Genomic DNA, 22,948 nt, shown 5'->3' on the forward strand with positions numbered 1-22,948 from the left:
TTAGCCAGGGAACACTTTTAAATTATGCGTCGAATATTCAGTGTACGTTTACGTCATCCTGTCAACGTTATACCGGTTTAAATAATTCTTCAAACTATTTATTAAACTAATTATTAAACTGACTATCATAGTTGGATTATATAATTATTTAATGTAATTTAAAAGAAAAGAAACGTTTAATTCAATGCTCCAAATAGATTACCATAATATATACAATACGTGCTTAAATAAAATTCATAATATTTAATGTAAACGTGCAGTAATATAGGGATATGGAGCACTTAATTTGCTGCATAGCTCGAATTCTCATGTTAACGATTGATTCGAGGTAAATGATTTGCAGGTAAAATGTTCTCCCAAACTTATCGTTAAATACCTTCATACTGTACAATTATTATGGTCTCTCTCCATCCGTGTGCGTACTTTTGCTCGTGCGGGATCGTATTAAAGCAGATGGGATGATTGGGCGATGCTATGGGCGTGTGTGCCTATGATTCCTCTCGTATCTTGAAAATGAGAAAGATATTATTTCATTTGTTTTCCTCTCATCAAACCAAGCAGACATTTAGATAATACGATTACCTGTATAATTTAGAAATCTACTTAGATGGATGATTTAATTACCCTGTTAAGTCTTTTACTTTACTTTACCACTAATTTAGTTTTGATATAGGAACGTCTACATTTCCCTAAAAATTTACTCCCGATTGGAGAATTTAAAATATTATCCAATTTTACTTCTAGTTATGCAATATTTCTTATACAATGTTCCTTACTAATTAGTTCCAAGCGAAATATTAAATTTTTTAATCTTTTATTCCTTATTTCGTACAACTAAGTATAACAGAGATTATATTATATTTCTAGTAACATGATATTCGTATTTTCCGAATATATTAACCGAATGTTCCAAATTCTCAATAAGCGCATATATAATCTAACATTGATATAATAATTGCCCCAGTACAATAGAGATTCATTATACTTATTAATGTTATTATTATTATATCAAAACATAAGTTATAAATGTTGTAGAGAGACAGCCTTTTCATGAAATTAGCCCTCCTTCGGTATACAGTTCTTTAAATTCAAAAAGGAGATATGTAACATTAGATTTAACAACGTATAATGATTAAAAGGAATAGGGGGAATCAAAAGAAGAAAAAAGAATCAAAAGGAGAAAAGAAGGATAATACGTAAAAGAGATCTCCCCTTTACGGTAGTAAGGATCCGAAATTATTAGGAACATTTCGAAGGGATTACTAGGGATGATACCCTCTTTAATACACGAAAAAAAGCTAGTGGAAACAGTACACGCTCCAACAATTAGAGAGCTTACTACCTATATGGAGTAGTTGAATAAGCTATTTATTCTGAATGGAGTCGAAATCTTCATTCAGGCAAGTTTCTAAGAGTTTCTTAAGAGGAGTGATCCAGAATAAAATATGAGCTCCCAATTAGTCGCCATAATGGAAATCATTTATATCATTTTATGCTCTCGGATAGATAAATCATATTTGAATTTTATACCGTTTAAGATTAACGCAAAAATTCATTTTCATTTATTATTATTTTTGTGTGTCAGTTAATCAATTAAAATGGAGATACATGATTCAATGAGAACGAGAATACAAAGAGGCAAATGAAGAGTCTTCGAGAGATACGTATCAGCAATCGAACTGATATCGCTTGTTTTCGTGATTAATATTATTAGTTTTCTTTTTTTAAATATCATACCTTTCACTTGCGTGAAGCGACTGTTTATTTCTGAGTTTGAAGGAGCTTCTGACATATTTTTCTGACAAAAATAAAATTCTGCTTGTTGACTCAAATATTTAAATAAGTAATTAGAACGCTTAGAAAGTATACTAAAAGATTCACTGAACATTTTTCATATTTCCGGAAAATTCTGAAATTGTATTTAAAAGGGAAGATAATTATATGTGCGCTCATTGAAAAATTAAATCATTCCGAAGATAATTCGGAAAATTTAAATATTATGTTACGAAAGATATGATAAATCACTGCTATACTCAGTTACACGTAAAAAGAAATAAACGATTGCAGAAATATAATATTTCCATAGGAACAAACTAGTTTAGAACATAATATAAGAAGTATTTGATAAGAAGAAGTACAATTGGACCATTCATTTAAGTTTTCCAATAAGAGGTAAATTTTTAGGAAAATGAATGTCGTTACGATGAAAGAACTGAGACAGTCGTGGCACATCGATCTGCAGAAGACTTAATTAAATGTGCAAGTAATTAAATGATGGATTTAAAAAGATAATTGAGTTATACAGCCAGTCGTATCGTCCAATAGTCTGTATGGTTTGAAAAGGGGAAAGCAAATGAAAAAATACCTTTCCAATTTGCAAAATCAGATAGGAAATGTGCGCTCACAGGACCGCACACTCATTTCCCTCGGCTCGAACTGGCGCATTCAAGCGCGCATAAGAGCACACACGGACGGACAGAAATAGTACCAAATCCTTTAATACGAAGGTACTTGACGATACGTAGGGGAGATCGTTATACGCAGATGCATTTTCATTAAATTCCTATTAAAACATACTAACAAGAAAATCCTGGCTATGTAGCAAATTAGTTCGTTTCTTTAAAATTACAAAATTTACTCTTAAACGTAAATTAAATATCTTGATTATATTTTAAGTACACGATGTTACACGATTCAGAAAATTAATTCAACATTTCTTCTACTTTCAATTAATCGACTGATTACTCAATTTAATTTAATGGTATAACTATGACAAGGTGACGTAAACATGAAACAAATCCGTAAATCCTTTAAGCCTCCCTACAGGTTCAATCATTTTGATATTTTAATCATTCAAACCTGACTTAATTCAAATTCGATTATTCTGAGCTCAATCTTCAATCCATGATTAAAACTTCCATTCTCATAATCGTCTCTACTCTGGATATCATTTTCTGTTTTTTCCTTATTATTTTTATTATTCCCGATAGGTCTCGTTGATCCATTTAACTTCGTTCATACGATACACCTTCTTAGAAATTTTAGAATTCAAATCGAAATTTGCAAAATCAACGTTCGGCCAAGGACAAACATCGTTTTGGTTAGAATTAAATTTATTATGGAATCATCGTTGTCGAGATAAAGTCTATCGTCGATTGAATCGTGAGCGAGCGTGGACTCCTAATATTTACACTCACCCTCTACTACTTCATCCCCTGTATCTCCTTCTTCATCTTCATCCTCTTCTTCTTCTTCTTCAATATTGATTCGCAGAACTTCTTTTTCGGAATCACTATTAATCGCCCTAAGGTTTTCCTTATCGTCCCTAATCTCGACATTGAAATATATATTATTACAATATATATAATTTTCTAACTAATTGCCATCGAAATTAATATTAGTTCGATATCCAAAAATACGATCAACGTTATTATTGATTTTTATTTGCCCTTCCCGACTGCATTGAATCCTTCTGAAGTTGCAAAAAAATATAATCCAAAGAAAATCGGCGAGGAAACTTACTTTTCTACGAAGGAATGTTCCCTCATTAGAGCAAAAATTCAACTTTGACCCATGATCCGTATGAACAGTTGGACGTTCCTTCGATAAACCTTTCCCAACGCAATCGATTCTATCCTCTTACTGAAGCCGCTTCCCTATCGATCCTTTGAAGGGATGATTCCCTAGTCCCGTACCACCATTCGAAAGCAGCATAGTAAAACAGTACTATATCGATTTCGAGAACATTCGTTATCAAAGCCAATATAAATTTTTTCTTCCTATTTTTTGTTTGTTTAATTTCAAACACCTGACGAATAAGGTATAGAACAAAATAATACGGATAAGTTAGAGACAAGGTCCATGTTTCAAAAGGAAATGCCTTGCTATTGATTCCAGTACGATGATATATAGTATTCCCTAGAAGCACTAGAAGAGTTTTGGAAGACGTCGATAATTTTAGATAATGCAATATCACCGACCGATTACGCATAATACAATGTGTGTTCTCCATGCATGAGATATATAGATTTGTACTTTTTTCTCATTTTTTAAAATTCGACGTGTAATGTAAAGTATCATGTCACTGTCGATGAATTTTAAGGAAAAATTGAAAATTTCTAAGGACGATTAGATACTTTTCATGTTGATCACTTCGCCGATTATATAATTTTTATTATGCAAAGAGAAATTGAAAAGAATATTATTTGAATAAATAAAATTTTTGGTCGACGTTTGACAAATGGAAATTCCAAGTGTGGGTAATAACGTTCACAAGATATTCGAATTATGAGAAAATTTCAACAATAAAATTAATTCCTTTTCATTTAATATTAACCATTAATAGGGCGCGATGAATTAATTGAAGCGAAAGCGTTATTACAATATGCATTTATGCAATGTGGATTATTTCATATGGTAGTTAACAGCAAAGGGCAACAGTAAGTCGGCTTAAAAGGGATTGGTGGACAAATCCGTTTCTCCCCACTCACATCATATTCAGTTCTTTCGACCGCGGAATAGGAAGTGTCGATTGAACTGCGTAAAGACCATTCAAATGAATTACGCGAAAAGGGAAATAAATATAGCGAATGATTTTCTCTGAATCCATATTTTTTGGCACTGTGTAATAAAGAAAGAGAGAAGCTTGTTAACTTAAATAACGCAAAGAGAATTAGTAATATTAAGAAACAAATTTTCAAGCAATATTTCTTGCTCGATATTAACATTTATTTCTAAATATTTTAAACGATAAAAATGGGAAAAATAATAATAGTCGATTATAAATATTCTTTAGTCAATTTCAAAATTGTAAATTGTAAAGAACAGGAATGAAAAAGAAACCAGAAACAAAAAAAGAAAATAATTTGTCCAGTTAATGCGAGTTCATAGTGACATTTACTTCCTTCAGTCCCACGACATTTCGGTTCTTTCTGTTGCGTAGTACGCAGTATTGATTACCTTGCATAAAATGTAATGGCTCCTACCATCTAGCCCTGCCTTGCAGATCAGCTCGGTCATCCGACGAGGCAGTCTGGTGGAGGAACTCCTCTGCGGAAGTCATCCTTTCAATAATTTTTGATCGAGTAATACGCAAGTAAGTGACAAATAATAGCGTCTATACGTCTATATAATACTTCATTCGTCCCAAGGGAAACTTACAAGCAATCCAAACAGTACAATTTTTTCGTTTTCACCAGTCTTTTGTTCGTTATCGGTATAAGGTAAACTTGTCAGGAGTCATTAATATGTGATTTGTTATAACATTTCAATTCTATATTATGGAAATGAAACTAATTTTCTTCATCAATATCATCCTAATTATTATTTTGTTGCTTCTCGGAAAAGATACTTTATATCGCTAAGAAGCGCGTGACCCGATTTACCTATGATGACTCGACAATTTCAATGAACAATTGAACGTCTATCCTGTCTTCACTAATCTACAAATTTTAAATTATTTCAGAGATATACCAGGTTAAACGAAGGCGAAAGCAGTTTCAATAGCTTAGAAATATTGCAAAGCTGGAGAATTGACTGCATGATTATTAAATATTCGACATCCGAAATGAAACACATTTACTTTGATAGTCCTTGCTCTTCCGTATATCCGACGATAGGTCGTTTATGGATAGCATGAATGTCCGACCATCAAACAGATTAGGAAATGACAACGTTTTCCTTTTTAATCTTATATTTAAGTGGTCGATCAATCAATGTTGTATTTATCGAATGGTAAGATATTTTGGAGATAAGATATAAATTTTTTATTCGAAAGTATAATATGCAATAAAAGATCTGTATCATAGGTACGTTTTATAATCAGTTACTAAATTTTCACACAGATTTTATGATGACGACGCGAGTATTTCTATTGATGAGAGGGACATTAGGTCTCTTAACTGTAGCTATCCTGAATATTGTATTAGTGTATATAAATCAAGAACCTACATATTTATTAACTAATGTAATGAAAAATATTATATATATGGGAAGCAAGATGCTCCATGAAAGAGAGGAGGTAAGTAATAATATAGGAATAAAAGTTTTAATATTTTTTCAAGGAATTTTGCGTTACATGTCATTCGTAATTTAATGTGTCAGATCATAAAAGCAGAGGAGGAAGCTGATGTTGCTCACGAATTTATTACAAATCTTCCAAATGATCTGGTAGGCAAGTTAGTGAGGGAATCACCTAATTATCTGGTTTATGGAAACAACATGTTTCTATTGCTATAGCATTACTATAGCAACCATCGACATCAATATTGAATTTTAATACACGAGGTACGAAAATATCAGATGTAAGTTACTAGCCACGTATCTTATCCACTTTTCTATATTAATTTCGTCTTTTATAATATAGTGCATTGAATCGTGAAAGCAGAAGAGTGGTCCAAGAAGTTGGAAATTCGTACTGAAGAAGGAACATCATTAGCTACTGCTCTTGCATGCATTATGTGATTGAGAATACCTAGGAAACGGAAAAAGGAAAAAGAACATTTGTGTCTTTCCGACGAAATTTGGAAAAACCAATATGGCATTGTTTTATAAAGTTTGGAACGGTGGTACGAGGAAATGGTTGGGATTTACCTTCTTCAAAGGATCCAAACGTGAGCAGCTTTAGCTGTAGGCTATAAGCGACTGTACTGAGATCGATTTGTCGACGTTCCACGCAGGGCCAGGATCAAATAGGAATTGAAATGAAACTGAGGGAAGTATATCATACATAATAATTTAACATACAGGGACGATCAAAGGATTCACCGTTTTTGGAAGTAATAACGTTAACAGGGAAATACTTTTAAATTATACGTGAAAGGGAAAATCCACGTTCACGTGATTTTTATTCCATCGATTCAAATTAAGGAAGCATTCGATATTATTAAGAAAGGAGAAATGCTGAATTCTGTATTTGATATTATTTCTCATAACATTCACGACATGTACTTAAAGAATATTCGTAATATTCAATTAGCGTTTTTCTTAAATATTGCAATTTGGACGAAGAATTCGGTAGCACAAAGTATCTGTTTTTAATACGTTCTCCTATACTTATCGAGAAATACCTTCGTTTTAAACCTTTCGGTATTATCTCCCTCAAGTGCACGACTATCTGCGGCGGTTCGAGTAGCCGGGGATGAGTGAGCGGTCCTGGGTGCGTTTATGCGGACAACCGCTATTTTACCTTCATATTATTGGAGATTAGCTCTATAATTACATTACCTATTTAGATTCATCGTTTGATAGCACGATTACTTATTTTGCAAAGTAATGGATTATTTTCTTAGGAACAAATTAATTTGGAACATAATATACGAAACATTAGATAATTAGGATTATTTTTTTGCATCCTTTAGTAGGGAGTAAATTTCTAGGAAAATGTTTCGGTTCATATAGAAAAATTAAATCAGTCGTGGTACATTGACGTCCAAATTATCCAGGTAACTGCATGATACAGCTAAATGGATAATTGAATTATACAGCTAATCTTATTATCGAATTGTCTGCTTCGTTTGATGAGAGGGAAACTCATGAAAAAATACCTTTCTTGTTTTTAAAATAAGAGAAGTGATGTACGCAGAAACGCCCACTTATTCCCGTCCATTCGAGCTGCACTTGAAAAGCGCGCACGGAGAGGAACAACAATGCATCGTTTAATATCATGGTGCTTGACGATAGGTACGCGGGAAGGTTTTGCGTACGCACAGATCGTTAAATTCCGATCAATACTCGTTAACAGGGAAATTTGTAGACATGAAGGATCATATATTTTTGCAAAAAAGAGCAAAATTTTGTCCTTTATAATTTTTCACGATGTCTATGATAAATGTTGAATCAATTCTTTTCCAACATTATCATCCCTCGCGTTATGTATGAGATCTCTCCGTTTTCTTCTTGGATGGTACCACTATCACTTCTATCGTTTTCTTCCGAATGAATATTCATTTTTTCTAACCGTGTAAATGGAATTCCTCTTCGGTATTACTTATAGCATGAAACTCACTCGTGTTTGGAAATTTTGCGATTCTCTTAATGAAAAAGAAATAAGTAAGTAAATGGATTGGTAGTCTCAAATTGTATATTACGACATCACGGAATGATGCATAACAATAATATAATACTTTCCTGGTTTCCTGACTAATTAGTTGAGGGATCTATTCATACTACTCGAAGTTTCAATACGAAGTGAGCTCAGCTTTGAAAATCTCTTTCCCCCCCTGTTTTATGAATACTTGTTTACTTCATCAAATATCACTATATCGTACGAGGCATACTCATGTACTATTACAAACAAATCCTTTTCATCGCTCTCTTTAAGCAGGCTAGATAAGCATCCAGACCGTTGTGAACGTACTTCTTCATAAAATATAAAAGCATAAATTATAAATGTTTTAGGAAGATAGCCTTTCCATGAAATAATCTTTCATTCTGAATAGAATTTTCTGATTCTACTTTCTTGGTAATGTCAATATTCTCTTTACGAAAAATAAATAAATTTGAATAACCAAATACCAAAAAAAGGTCACTCCCCCAAAACGGGTTAAACAAAATTAGATATTTATAAAATAAAATGATCGAAAGGATATGAATATGCAGAATGATACATAGGAGGATACAAAGGCAGAGAAATAATCAAAAATAAAAGCATGAATGAAAATTAAAAAAAGAATTATCCTTTACGATAGTATCGATTTAATAATAAAAAGAGTAGAAAAAAAGTAGTAGGAAAAATAGTAGAAATAAATTCATTAAATATTTTAATCTATCGCGTTAAATCTATCTATATATTAATCTATCGTATCTATTGGAATGCATTATAAGATGTTGATCCTCAATCTTGTAGGCTTCAATGCAAATTCTCGGAAGACTCAAATGAAAGAAAATCCAAAATAATATATAAGCCACCAATCAGCTGCGATAATCGATTGTGTATCATACATATCAATTTAAACAAGATGCTCTCATATTTGAATATTTTGTTTCGATCTATCAACCTGAATGTTTCGTCAAGGGTTATTTTTTTATACAGTCAGTTGCAAAAGACGTAATTATTAGTAGAGGGACATAGAGCTATCTTCGGTAGTCATTTTTAAGTTGATTGCATATTGTTTTTCATTTGAGTCTTCCGAGAATTTGCATAGATGCCTACAAGATTGAGGATCAATATCTTTTAATGCATTTCAATGATTACGATAGATTGATATATAGATTAGATATTTATGACAAGCTTTCTTCTTTTACACCACTTCATTGCTTTTTGTTTCTATTAGTAGAAAATTATATAAAATAAAATATAATATAATTATAATTATATAAAAAAGTTTCCTTTATAATACACGGACGTCTATATCATCAGGATCAGAAGTGTTACAGTTCTTTGGTTTTATGCAACTTGATATGGGAAACCAATTTCTATGGCCATTGTCTCCAAAGCAATAAGAATATGATACGATCAAATTAGAAATTTAAAGCAGAATTTTCACAAATATTTCTATTATAATTATTACTCGCCGCTAATCAAGAAAATGAAGAATTACTTACAGCAGATTGCCAGGAATAGAATATACTCGTCGTAGCCATTAATATTCCTCTTTAATGGTTCCTTGAATTATGTGCTCGACTCTCCTGGACGTGTATATTTCTATCCTCTTGATATTTTATTCTGTTAAACACACTTCAGAGTTTTCTGAAAATATCAAAAATGTTCAATTAACCTTTTACTATATTTTCTCAGCATCCTAATTATTTATTTAAAAATTAGGATCCATATTCAGAATTTTATTTTTATCAGAAAAAATGTCAGAATCTCCTTAAAACATTCTTAAATGAACTTTCGTTTCAATCAAATGGATGAAAAACAAAAACTAATAGGTTTGATCGCAAAAGCAAACGAAACCGGATATGTGTCTCGAGGACAACTCGTCTCTACGTTCATCTCTTTGTATTCTTATCATGGACTCATGCATCTCTATTCGAATTGATTAGCTGCCCGGCAAACAAGCAATTACTAGTTTCAGACAAGTATTAAAGAGGAATATTAATGGCTAGGACGAGTATATTCTATTCCTGGCAAATCACTTAGTTTGTTGGGCTCGTCAACAGGTAGTATCATTGAGACAGGAAATACGGAATAGTATCGCGAAATATCAAGCACATGTGCAACAGTTGGCTCCATATACGATTATCCGATTGGTTCGTATAAATGTCTAAAATGAAATATCCTAATTCCGATAACCCTAATTACGCTTCCTCCTCGGTTTAATTTTATACAATAATTCAACATTATACAACAAGTAAAATATCAATCACTGGTAAAATATAGTATATAATAATAATAAAAATAAGTTAACCATAGCATGAAAAAATAATAAGAAATTAAGCAATTTTCCATAATCTTCTATAAAACAATATATCGTAGTATTAGATATGAACTTGTATTGAAATCATTTTCATAAGATTTTGTTCTTTATATTGCATGCTGTAGGCAATGGGATAATTTTATATATCTATCTATGAGTTTATATTAGTGGCGTTATGTTATGCCTTAAAAGTTCTAATTGTAAATGGAGGCAGAATTATATTCGCTAATACTTCGTAAGCTGATTACATTCTGTTTAAAATTAATTTAAATATTTTCTCTTTTTTAATCTACTACGTTTCTGAATGGAATTTTCTTTATTCTTTTCAGTCGAAAGGCGAATCAGATATATTCGCTGTTATATTTATATATTGGCCTACGTTACAATATATATACATTTTTGTGTATATTTAATTTGTAATATCCTACCTATCTTAAATATGATGTAAGTTGAAAAAGAAAATTGAAAGATAAGAAAGTGAAAAAAGAAATTTAAATTAAAGAAGAAAAGAAGCGAACGAGTGTGCATTAGGAAACTCAATCATTTGGTATCTAATTCTATTTTCATATATTTGTTTAGGATGCATCATTCGTAATCCAATTTTTGATAAATATTTACTTCTTCCGAATGTGAAGACAAAATTGAACGAAAAAAAAAGAAAATAATTAAAAGCTAATCGAAAAACTTGGAGTAATTTATTTTTAATCGAGGCAACTTCGTGTCCTAGTAGTAAATTAATTTTGTGTAATGAACTTACGAAGTATTAGCGAATATAATTCTGCCTCCATTTATAATTAGAACTTTTAGGGCATAACATAACGCCACTAATATATACTCATAGATAGATATATAAAATTATCCTATTGTCTATAGCATGCAATGTAAAGAACAAAATCTTATGAAAATGAATCTTCGCGTTAGTTATTCAAAAACTTAAATAAGATGCAACTTATCAAGAACATAAAGAAAAATATCATCGAATCCCATTATCGAATCCAATTATGTAGCCAATGTTCAGGTACTACAGTTTATCTGTTAATTATCTTTTCTTTCTTAAAGTTTTGTCTGGACACGAAGTTGCCTCGATTAAAAATAAATTACTCCAAGTTTTTCGATTAGCTTTTAATTATTTTCTTTTTTTTTCGTTCAGTTTTCTCTTCACATTCGGAAGAAGTAAATATTTATCAAAAATTGGATTACCAATGATGCATCCTAAACAAATATATGAAAATATGAATTAGATATCAAATGATTCAGTTTCCTAATGCACACTCGTTCGCTTCTTTTCTTCTATAATTTAAATTTCTTTTTTCACTTTCTTATCTTTCAATTTTCTTTTTCAACTTACATCATATTTAAGATACGTAGGATATTACAAATTAAATATACACAAAAATGTATATATATTGTAACGTAGGCCAATATATAAATATAACAGCGAATATATCTGATTCGTCTTTCGACTGAAAAGAATAAAGAAAATTCCATTCAGAAACGTAGTAGATTAAAAAAGAGAAAATATATAAATTAATTTTAAACAGAATGTAATGAACTTACTAAGTATTAGCGAATACAATTCTGCTTCCATTTGTAATTAGAACTTTTAGAACTATTTGTAAGAAAACAGGTAGTACTTAATGAGGCATTATGATTCATAGATTGAAACACACTTTTATAACAGACCGATAATTAGAAAAACATGGAATCATGTATCTCTATTCTAATTGGTTAACTGACCGGCAAACAAGCGATACAACTGGCTTCAGACAAGCAACTCGACTGGTATGTTTGACTCGTCAATCGATAGTATCACCGAAATACCAAATACGGAATAATATCACGAAATATCCAACACGTGTGCAACAGTTGGATCCATAAACGATTATTCGATTGGTTCGTATAAAAGTCTAAAAAGAAATACCCGACAACCCTAATTACGCTTCCTTCTCAGTTTAATTTTATACAATAATTCAAAATTATGCAACAAGTAAAATATCAATCACTGGTAAAATATAGTAAGTAATAATAACAAAGATCAGTTAACCATAGCATGAAAAAATAGTAAGAAACTATGCAATTTTCTATAATCTACCATAAAACATATTATCGTAGTATTGGATATGAACTTGTATAAAATAGGGCATAACATAACGTCAGTAATATAAACTCCTAGATAGATATATAAAATTATCCTATTGTGTATAGCATGCAATTTGGAACAGAATCTTATGATAATGGATCCTCGCATTAAATATTATAAAATTCAAGTATGATTCTACTTATCAAGAACTTGAAAAATGTATCGGGTGATTCCCAAAATCGATTTCAAATATGCGGCCAATTTTCAGATATTACGGTTTGTATGCTAATCATCTTTTCTTTCTTGGAGTTTCGTCGCTCTGGACTCGTTACCGTGTCCATTAAATGTTAATTGCTCTAACTTTTGTCGAATAGCTTTTAGTTTCTTGTTTTTCTGTTAAATTTTGTCTCCATATTTAGAAGAAGCACGTATTTATCAAAAATGGAGGATCCATCTATGCCAATATACACAAATATAGGAAAATATGAAATTGAGAATGAGTCCACTTACCTAATACATATAAGCTTGCTTCTTTTCTCGATGTCTCTTTTTTTCTTTAATATTAACTTCATTTTTTATTTTGACTTATTTTTCAATTTTCTTTTTAATTTTACATCCGTGGTTTACTGATATTCGTATGACATATATGTATACACATACGTCTATATATATATACATACATATATGTATATATATTTTACAACGCACTGCTTATGTTATACGTATTGAAGGCAAATTATGAGCTTATTTATTTATACATTTATCTATATCCATATGATTCTCAGAAATATATAAAGAGTATATCAGTTTATAGGCAAATATATAAATAAATATAAACATGAACATTAGACTTTAGTACATACAAAGTACACAGTGCGGTGAAATATATATATATGTGTGTATATATATGCATGTATTTACGTATATATCGAATCAGTCTACCATCTGAAAAGAATAGAGAAAATTTCATTCATAAATTTCATTCAAAAGAAAAGAGAAAATATATAAACTAATTTTTAACAGAATGTAATGAACTTACCAAGTACTAGCACAAATAGTTTTAACTCGATTAATAATTACGCCTTGCAGGACTATCTGTAAGAAAACAAATAGTACTTAATAACGCATTACGATTGATAGATCGAAACACAGTTTTACAAGCCGATAATTAGAAAAGGAGACTCAAATATTAACATTCCAAGGGATATTTATATTATTCCAAACAATTCACTAAGCTTTAGTTCAAATAACGCAAATTATAATATTTCCTCTGGTTAATATTATACAATAATATACCCAAGACAAATTACTAGATATAATATATAGTGCAAGAAAATGATAAACTATACAACTTTCTATAGTATATTATAAAACGGTATATCGTAGTATTGAACACAAAATTGTATAAAATATAGTATAATGCGTTAATATCAAGTAGCATAAAATTCAAATAGGATTTCACTAACCGATAGCGCGTTTTTTATAATCTTCCAGATAAGTAACATTATCGCGATGGACAGGAACTTACATATTATTCTAATTCGTCCCTCTCTTGAAACCTCCAGGAAGATGCTTGTAGGATGATTCGAAACAGAATAAATAGTTTATTCAACTTCCGCGGACAGCTCCTAACATCTTTTATATTGACTCGAGCATGCGCTGTTTCGTTTAATCCCCTCTTTTTCATATTTTCACGATCCCCAATTATCTCTTCACAATGTTACCAACAGTTCTGGATCGATATTAGCGTAAAAGGAAGATTTCTGTTTGCTTTTATCTCTGTTTTTTCTTCTTGATTCTTTTTTCTCCATTTGATTCCCCATGTGATTCTCCATACTCATATCTTTTCGATCATTTCACGATGTAAAAATCGAATTGCGTTTATCCACTTTCCGATGAGGAAAATTTTTTTGGCATTTAATTATTCATATTTATTTATTTTGTGCGAAGAGAATGTTGACATTACCAAGAAAGTAGAATTCAGAATATTGTATTTAAAAGGAATAGTAATCTCTGGGAAAATCTCTTCCTACAATATTTATAACTGATGATTTGTGCGATGTAAATCGGTTGACCGAATAACGATGGCTAGAAAGAAGTATAATAGATCTTTACTATGTTAGGGAAATATTATGTAAATGTTTATTATATGTACGCTTATCGAGATATTTAATCATCCGAGTAAAACATTAGGAAAATGCTGAATAAATTAGAAATATTATGTTACTAGATATATAAGTATGTCGTTGCTATACTGGGTTATACGTAATGAGAAATAAACGAATCGATTAAGATAACATTTTCCGAGGAACTAATTAGTTTGGAATATATGATATATTAGATAATTGGCAGTATAAGTGGATCGTTCTTTGAAATTTTCCTATCGGGAATTAATTTTTCGGAAAAAGTATTTCTTCGTATGAAAGAACTAAATTAGTTGTGGTACATCGATCTGCTAATTAATTAATGCAGCTAAATAGCTAATTGAAATACACTGCTAATCGTATTATCGCATTGCCTGCTTAGTTTAATGACAGGAGAACGAAGGACAAAATATCTTTCTTCTTTTGAAAAAATACCTTTCGTCAAAATAAGCGAGGAGATATACGCACGCACACCCACAGAACCGCGGACATATTCCCGCGTACATGCCCTAGCGCGGATGAGAGAATATAAGAGCGTAAGTGTGTGGAGAAAGATAATAACAAATTGTTTAACACGAACGTACACGACGATACGTATGGAAGAACGTAACGTATGCATGCATTTTCATTAAATCTCAATCGTAAGATATTTGCGCTACGTAATAATTTAGTTCGTCCAAATACCTATATTTCTGAAAAACGTACATTATACATTATTTTTAAGTACATGACGTGAATATTCTGACAAATAATTTGGAACATTGAACCAAACACTTCTTCTCTTTTTAATTATATTGAATAATAATATAAACTGACGGTATAACGATGACACGGTGAGATAAACGTACACTACATATTAACGCATAATTTAAAAGCGTGTCCAGGCTAACGTTATTATCCCGAAGAACAATGAATACTTTGATCGTATATGCAGCTTTGATCATTTTCAATGATAAAGCTGCCTGAGTACCATTTCAGTTCCATTTGAATCCAGATTCCCTTTGCAACGACAAACAACCCTACGATGAATCTTTCCCATAACACTCCATTATATCCTCTATCTAAAGCCACTTACTTTGAATCCTTTCAATAACGTATATTCCGTATCCTCGTATCACCATATGAATGAAGCTTTGTAATACAGCGCTATTTTAATTGACGATTACCTTGAGGCAATACCATGAGGATCGTCGTGAACACCATTATAAATGTTTGTCCTCTTCCTCCTCTTCGTCCTCTTCTTCCTTGTTAATTGCAACCACGTAATGAAGACGCTATGGAACATAATTATGCGGATCACGTTTGAAAAGGAAATGCCTTCCTTTCGAACCCAGCACGTTGATTATTACTACAGCTTAGAAATACCAAATATGTTTTGGAAACCGTCGGTAATTGTACATAGTAAAATACCGCCGATCGATATTATATAATTCAGTGTCCGCACATAAGATATATGGATATGTATTTTTCTTTTCTTCCTTTTTTTAAATTCGAGCTATAATATAAAGCGGCATGTCATTGCCTAAAAACTGTAACAAGGAACTAAAAATATTAAATAACAACCTTTTTAGATGATAACACTGGTGAACAACTTCGAAAGTCAATTGCTTGACATTCCATAATAGATGATGAATATGTTTTTGACGTAGGATTCTTTGAAAATATTCTCTTATAAATGTATTTGTTCCTGTAAAGTACTATGTATAAGGATCATAATAAGAAAACAGATACTCCTCATTGTGGTCACTTCACACATCATATTATTTTTATCATGACCAAAAAAGATATTGTTTACATGAACAACATCTTTGGCTGATTTTGTCACTTAGTAATTAAAAATATGTATATTAACGCCCGCAAGATATTTTTATTATGAGGGAATATTAATAAGAGAATTAATTTCGTTTCATGGAATGTGAATATTTGGTTGGGTGAGATCAATAAAAATGAAGCAGAAGCATTTGTAACAATATTCTGTTATGGAATATGGATATGGTAGTAAAACAGAAATCATAATATGTCAAATTAAAAGAGATCGTTAGAGAAGTCTTAATTAATTTCATCTTCTACCTTTTCGTCTGTGAAAGCAATAAAGATGCATAGAGTGTAAAAACTCTGTCTGTTCGGCACCCTCTCGGATGTTGACTATCGGCTTACGTAATATAATATATCGTGACCGTGAAACTAACTAATATATTGTAATGATATTTGATTTATATGAATTTGTAGGTATTGAAGAGCATATTTCATTACAAGATATTATCCCTTATAATTTTCTACGATATCTGTGATAAGCTTTGCAGGATTTTCATCCTTATCATCGTCTATGAGATTTTTCCTGTTTTCATATACGGTGGTATCACTATCACTGTTACCGTTTTTTTCTGGATTTATACTTGTCTTTTTGGAATTGCTCTTCACTACTTATATCTTATATCATGTAATGTAGTCGTGTTTGTACACTTCATTATTGTCCTAATAAAAAAAAAAAAAATGAGTAGATGAATGCGTTGAAAATTTCTTTCTACCTCTAATTGTATGTTACGAAACCACCAAACGATATATACCCGAAGAATATTATTTTTCTGATTTTCGGACTGATTAGTCCAGGGATCTACCTATCTACTCGAAGCTTCAATACGGACTGATGTCAGTTTTAAAAATCTCTTACTCCAGTTTTAGGATCGGTTGTTTACTTTATCAAATTTCACTATATATACAGGTTCGTATTATTCTCCTTAAGCGGGTCAGAAAAGGGCTCCGACTGTCGTCAAAGCACATCCCACGTTCTCTTTTCTAAAATCGACTGATATTCTTTCCATATGGCTTAGAAATTGTCATTCTTTGATTCTTTGATTTGTTTTATTGTACCATTTCAATAGAAAACTTCAAAGAAACATGTATTTCTCGAAATGTTGCGATGGAAACAATGATTCCTCCAGAATCATTAAATAAGTCTGAGGTTCTCCCTTAGAAGAAATACGTAAAAGGGAAGAAGGTAATATTACGATAAAAAAATAAATAGGAGAAAAGATTTTATCTGAAACCATATATTTTATTACTATTGCGTAATAAAGAAAAGGAAGTCTTTGTTAACTTAAGCAATAGATATTTGTTTAAAAGAAGAAAAGGTAATAATTTGGAACAATGTTATCAAGGAATGTGGAAGTAGATATAACTTCCGACAAAGAAATTTTTTTACAAGAGAAGATTTGAGTAAAGGAATTACATAGTATCATTCATATCTAATAGTAATATAACACTAATTTTAAGTATAACTTGGATGTACGAAGAGGAAACATTAAAAATTTTTACATGAATTAACGAATAATTTCATAGCAATTAATTCAATGTAACGTAAATAATTACAATCATTATTGATAATAATTAATTATATCATAATAATTATTTTTACGTGAGATTTTCAAGTAGAAAAAAAATGAATAATAGTTTAGACATAATAGACAATTGGTAAGATTCACTAGTTAATCTCTCATATACTTCTGATATATAAAAAAAAAACTACCTAACGAACGGAAAGGGGACATTGTTAGCTAGAGACTTGAAATTTAGGAAGTTTAGGGATGATTCTCGTCTATAGAAATCACTCCTTCGTTAACTTTTCAAAAAATATCATGTAAGTGAATCTGTATATACTTCAGACGTCCTGAAGAATACTTTCACAAGCAATCAATCTGTTCGTACGATTTCAATATTCTCACTAGCCATTCGTTTATATCATCGCTATTGGATGAACTTATAAGTGGCCATTAGTATACCATTTATTACAAAATTCCAATTTTATATTATAGAAATGAAAATAATTTTCTTTACCTATACCATTTTAATTATTAATTAAAATGCATTTAGAAGCAGCCGCTGTACCATTTAAAAGGAATCATCTGATATATTTCTGGTAATTATACAATTAAAATGAACGAATGTGTATCAGAAGTGGACGAAAGTATTTCTATTTCTAAGAGAATTCTTTTCAAATCTTTCACGTGATATGAAACCCAAGTTGGCGAGAGAAGCACGTAAGTATCCGGTTCTTTTATAATATAACGCATTGGATCGTGAAAGTGGAAGAGTGGTTCAAGAAGAAGTTGAAAAATCTAATCGAAGAAAGAACACCGTTCGCTGTTGCTCATAGATTAAGTGTTCTTAAATCTTCTGACATTGGTTGATTGCGACACGATGTTACTATAAATGTAGGTCTGATAATGAATTATCACTATTTTACATGTTTATTTATTGGAAACTAGATTGGATGTCAATTTCGCTAAGTAGATACACGTCGAAGAACTTTAAACGGAAATGAAAGTAGTTAATTTTCTTATGATATCACAATTTTCGTACCATGTAAATACTACGTAATTCTTATCGTCAACAGTTCTGTCGTAAGAAAATTTTTTCGTCGAAATTTATATCTACTTCCATATTACGTGAAAACATTTTCTCAAAATATTACGATCTTTTTTTGTAAACAAATGCATATTGCTCCAATTATCGAAGAGTTCATTTCTGTTATTATTCTAATAATAATAAAAACATGTACTATAATAATAAAAAACATGTATTCGGAGAAAATCTTTCGTCATATTTCTTTGCTTCCTAATATTACCTTCTTACCTTTCACGTATTTTCCCTCCACGAGAACCACACAATTAGTTAATCAAGAAATGGTCAAATTACCAGGATATATGAAAAGAATATCAGTCGGTTTTACAAAAAAGAAGTACGGTCACAACGGTCCGAGGGCTTCTCTAAACCACTTAAAGAGAGTGAGAAGGACTTATCTGCAATGGCACGCGAATACGCCTCGTACGATGCAGTGATATTTGATGGAGTAAACAAGCAATCATAAAACTGAGGAGAGATTTTCGAAGCTGAACTCACTTCGCATTGAAACTTCTAGTGGAATAGATAGATAACTGGACTAATAAGTCAAAAGATCAGAAAAGTAATATTCTTTTGGTTTATATCCTTTCGTGATTTCGTAATATACAATTTGAGACTACCAATCCGTTTACTTAGTTATTTCTTTTATTTATTAAGAGAATGGCAAAATTTCCAAACACGAGTGAGTTTCGTATCATAAGTAATACCGAAGAGGAATTCCAAGTAGACATTTATACGATTAGAAAAAATGAATATTAATAGGGAAGAAAACGAGAGAAGTGATAGTGATGACATCAAGCAAAAAAAAACGGAGAGATCTCATATATACTGCGAGGGATGATAATATGGAAAGAGAATTCATTCAACATTTATCATAGACATCGTAGAAAATTATAAAGGACAAAATTATGATTTTTTTGCAAAAATATATGATCCTCCCTGTCTCCAAATTCCCTTGTTAACGGGTTTTGATCGGAACTTAACGATCTGCACTGACGTAATCGTCTCCTAGCTATCATCAAGCACCATCGTATTAAACGATTTATTATTATCTCTCTCCATGCACGTGCGCGCTTCCGTACGCCATTTCAAGTAGGGTGATTACAGCACGTGTCCGCATACATCTCCTCTATTATTTGGAAAACAAGAAAGGTACTTTTTCATTACTTTTCCTCTCATTAAACCAAGCAAACAATTCGATGATAGGATTAGTGGTATAAATGAATTATCTATTTGGCTGTATCATTTAGTACCCTGATTAGGTCTTTTGCAGATCGATGTACCATGACTGATTTGATTTTGATTCGTTTGAATGGGTACATTTTCCTAGAAAGTTACATCCCATTGGAGAATACAAAACAATAAACCCATTATACTCCTAGTTATCTAACATTTCGTATATTATGTTCCAAATCAATTCGTTCCTAAGAAAAAAATCTATTGTTTTGCAAAAGTAAGGATGTATCCAACGATGAATTTAATTGACAATTGTATTATACAGACGGTCTCCAATGGTATGCTTGGTCTGTGACAGGTAAATAAATGATTTTCTTATTATTACAATAAGAAAGGAGCACACTCCATCCCAGCCACCCTACCTGGCGCAGACAGGCGCGCATCAGAGCATACGTAGATGAAGAGAGATAATAACGAAAGGTCCTTGACGATAAGTACGGGAGAACGTATTAGGGACATCCATTATCATGAAATTCCTTTTAAAAGATACTAAAGAGGTCATTCGTGTTACCTAACAAATTATTCCTATCCAAATTTCAATAGCGATAATTGAATATTACGAATATTTTTTACGTACACGTAGTGAATACTATAATAAACAATTTGAAATATGGAATTCAGCAATTCTTCTTTTTTAATTGTATCGAACGATTACTTCATTTAAATCGGTGGAATAACGATGACGAGAACGTGGACTTTCTATTTCACGTATAATTTAAAAGTATTCCCCTGCTAACGTTATTACTTCCAAAAACGATGAATCTTTCGATCGTCCCTGTTGGTTAAATTATTTTGTATGATAAATACAAAATTCCATTTGACTTACCGTTTGACTCTTCTAATGCATGCAACGTCGAACGGCCCTTCGACAAATCATTCTCAGTAGAAACGCATAGACACTCCAGCTAAAGCCGCTCGCGGTTGGAACCTTTGAATGAAGTAAATCCCTCCCACCTCCTCGTATCACCGTCCCACGCTTTATAAGACAGCACCATATTGACTTTTCCAAATTTCGTCGTCAAGGACAAATGTTTTTTCTTCCTTTTCTTTTTCCTATGTATTCCCAATCACATAATGCATACATGAACAATAGCTAACGATGTTTCTGCCTCGCTTAGAATTTCCAACTGCTTTGTAAACCACTCTTCTGTATTCACCATCCAATGTGCTGTATTATAACAGATGAAATTAACATAGAAAAGTGGATAAGGTACGTGGCTAGTTACTTACATCTGATATTTTCGTACCTCCTTTATTAAAATTCAATATTGTAGTAGATGGTTGCTATAGTAATGTTCTAGCAATAGAAACATGTTGTTTTCATACACCAGATAGTAAGGTGCCTCTCTCACCAACTTGAGTTTCAGATTATTGGCAAGATTTGTAATAAATTCGTAAGCAGCATCAGCTACCTCCGCCGTTTTTACCATCTGACACATTAAATGACGAATAACAAGTAACGCAAAATTCTATGAAAAAAATATAGGAAATTTTATTCATTTATTATTATTTACCTCCTCTCCTTCACCAAGCATCTTGTTTCCTATATCGAATATTCTTTATTACAGCAGTTGAAAATTATAAGGATTCTTGATTTATATTAACATAATACCATTAAAATAGCTTAAGGTAAGAGACATAATACCTCACTCATCGATGAAAATACTCTGGTCGCCATGATAAAATCTCTGTAAAAATTCAATAAATTTTTATAAAACGTACCTATGATACAGATTTTATATTCCATATTACACTTTAGAATAAAAAATTTATATCTTATCTCTAAAATATCTTAATATTCGATAAACACAGCACTGATTGATTTACCATTTAAAAATAAGACTGAAGAGAAAAACGTTTTCATTTCCTAATCTGGTTGACGGTCGGATATTTGTCTTATCCACATAGGACATATCGTTTGATGTGTTTCATTTCGGATGTCGAATGTTTAATTATCACGTTGAACGTAGAAATCCATGTATCTTCTTTGAACGTAATTATAATTCAGATAGCGGTCAACTAGGCTCCTCAGCAATACTTCTGGGCTCTTGGAACTGCTTTCATCTTCGTTTAGTCTTGTATATCTATGAAATAAATTAAAATTCTTAGATTGGTGAAGACTTAGGGTAGACGTTCAATTGTTCATTGAAATTGTCCAGTCATCAAAGGTAAATCGGGCCACGCCATTTTTTGCGATATAAAGTACCTTCTACGAGAAACAACAAAATAATAATTAGGATGTGATTGATCATAAAAATCAGTTTCATTTTCGTAATATAGTATTGAAATTTTATAATAAATTACTAACGAATACAGATAAATTTACTTTATATCGATAAGGAACAAAAGACTAGAAAGAATGAAGAAATTCTACCGTTTGAATTGCTCGTCAGTTAGAATTTGCGACGTATGAAGTATATACGTGATAATTAAGCACTTACTTACGTATTACTCGTTCAAAAATTATCGAAAGGATGACTTCTACAAGGGAGTTCCCTTCGCAGATCGCCATGTTAGATGACTGAGGTAATTTCTGAAGCCATGCGCGATGGAAAGGGTTATTACATTCAATGCAGATAATCAATACCACGTATTACCTGATAGAAAGAGCCGAAAAGACGCGGTACGGGAGGAAATAAATTTCACAATGTACACCCATTAACTGGACAATAATTTTTTTTTTACCTTCCATTCCTTTCTCTATTTTAACGCTTTTTTCTTTAAAA

General features: G+C 31.4%; 2 long non-coding RNA genes across 24 annotated transcripts in view; both read right to left on the reverse strand.

Annotated features, from left to right (window-relative positions):
- Nucleotides 1-22,922, reverse strand: part of LOC127070111 (uncharacterized) — a 51,486-nt gene extending 28,564 nt beyond the window's left edge. For 10 of the 23 annotated variants that reach the window (XR_007784146.1, XR_007784140.1, XR_007784137.1 and 7 more), the window contains exons 1-8: nucleotides 22,820-22,834; nucleotides 22,664-22,755; nucleotides 22,050-22,306; nucleotides 21,737-21,910; nucleotides 21,470-21,652; nucleotides 21,049-21,390; nucleotides 12,952-16,272; nucleotides 9,544-9,688 (exon numbers count right to left, since the gene is read on the reverse strand). This is a non-coding gene — a long non-coding RNA (uncharacterized LOC127070111). Of the gene's footprint in view, nucleotides 1-376; nucleotides 507-9,543; nucleotides 9,689-12,951; nucleotides 16,273-21,048; nucleotides 21,391-21,452; nucleotides 21,653-21,736; nucleotides 21,911-22,049; nucleotides 22,307-22,663; nucleotides 22,835-22,907 lie in introns of those variants that run through there. The other 13 variants (XR_007784141.1, XR_007784148.1, XR_007784132.1 and 10 more) reach the window with 13 other exon arrangements.
- LOC127070146 (uncharacterized) lies at nucleotides 2,561-3,684 on the reverse strand. Its single transcript, XR_007784232.1, has 3 exons — nucleotides 3,523-3,684; nucleotides 3,198-3,330; nucleotides 2,561-2,576 (listed from the first exon to the last, which is right to left on the reverse strand). It is a non-coding gene; the product is annotated as an uncharacterized LOC127070146 (long non-coding RNA).
- Nucleotides 22,923-22,948: the final 26 nt, after the last annotated feature.

This window comes from Vespula vulgaris, chromosome 17, assembly GCF_905475345.1.
Source record: "Vespula vulgaris chromosome 17, iyVesVulg1.1, whole genome shotgun sequence".
Lineage (NCBI taxonomy): Eukaryota > Metazoa > Arthropoda > Insecta > Hymenoptera > Vespidae > Vespula > Vespula vulgaris.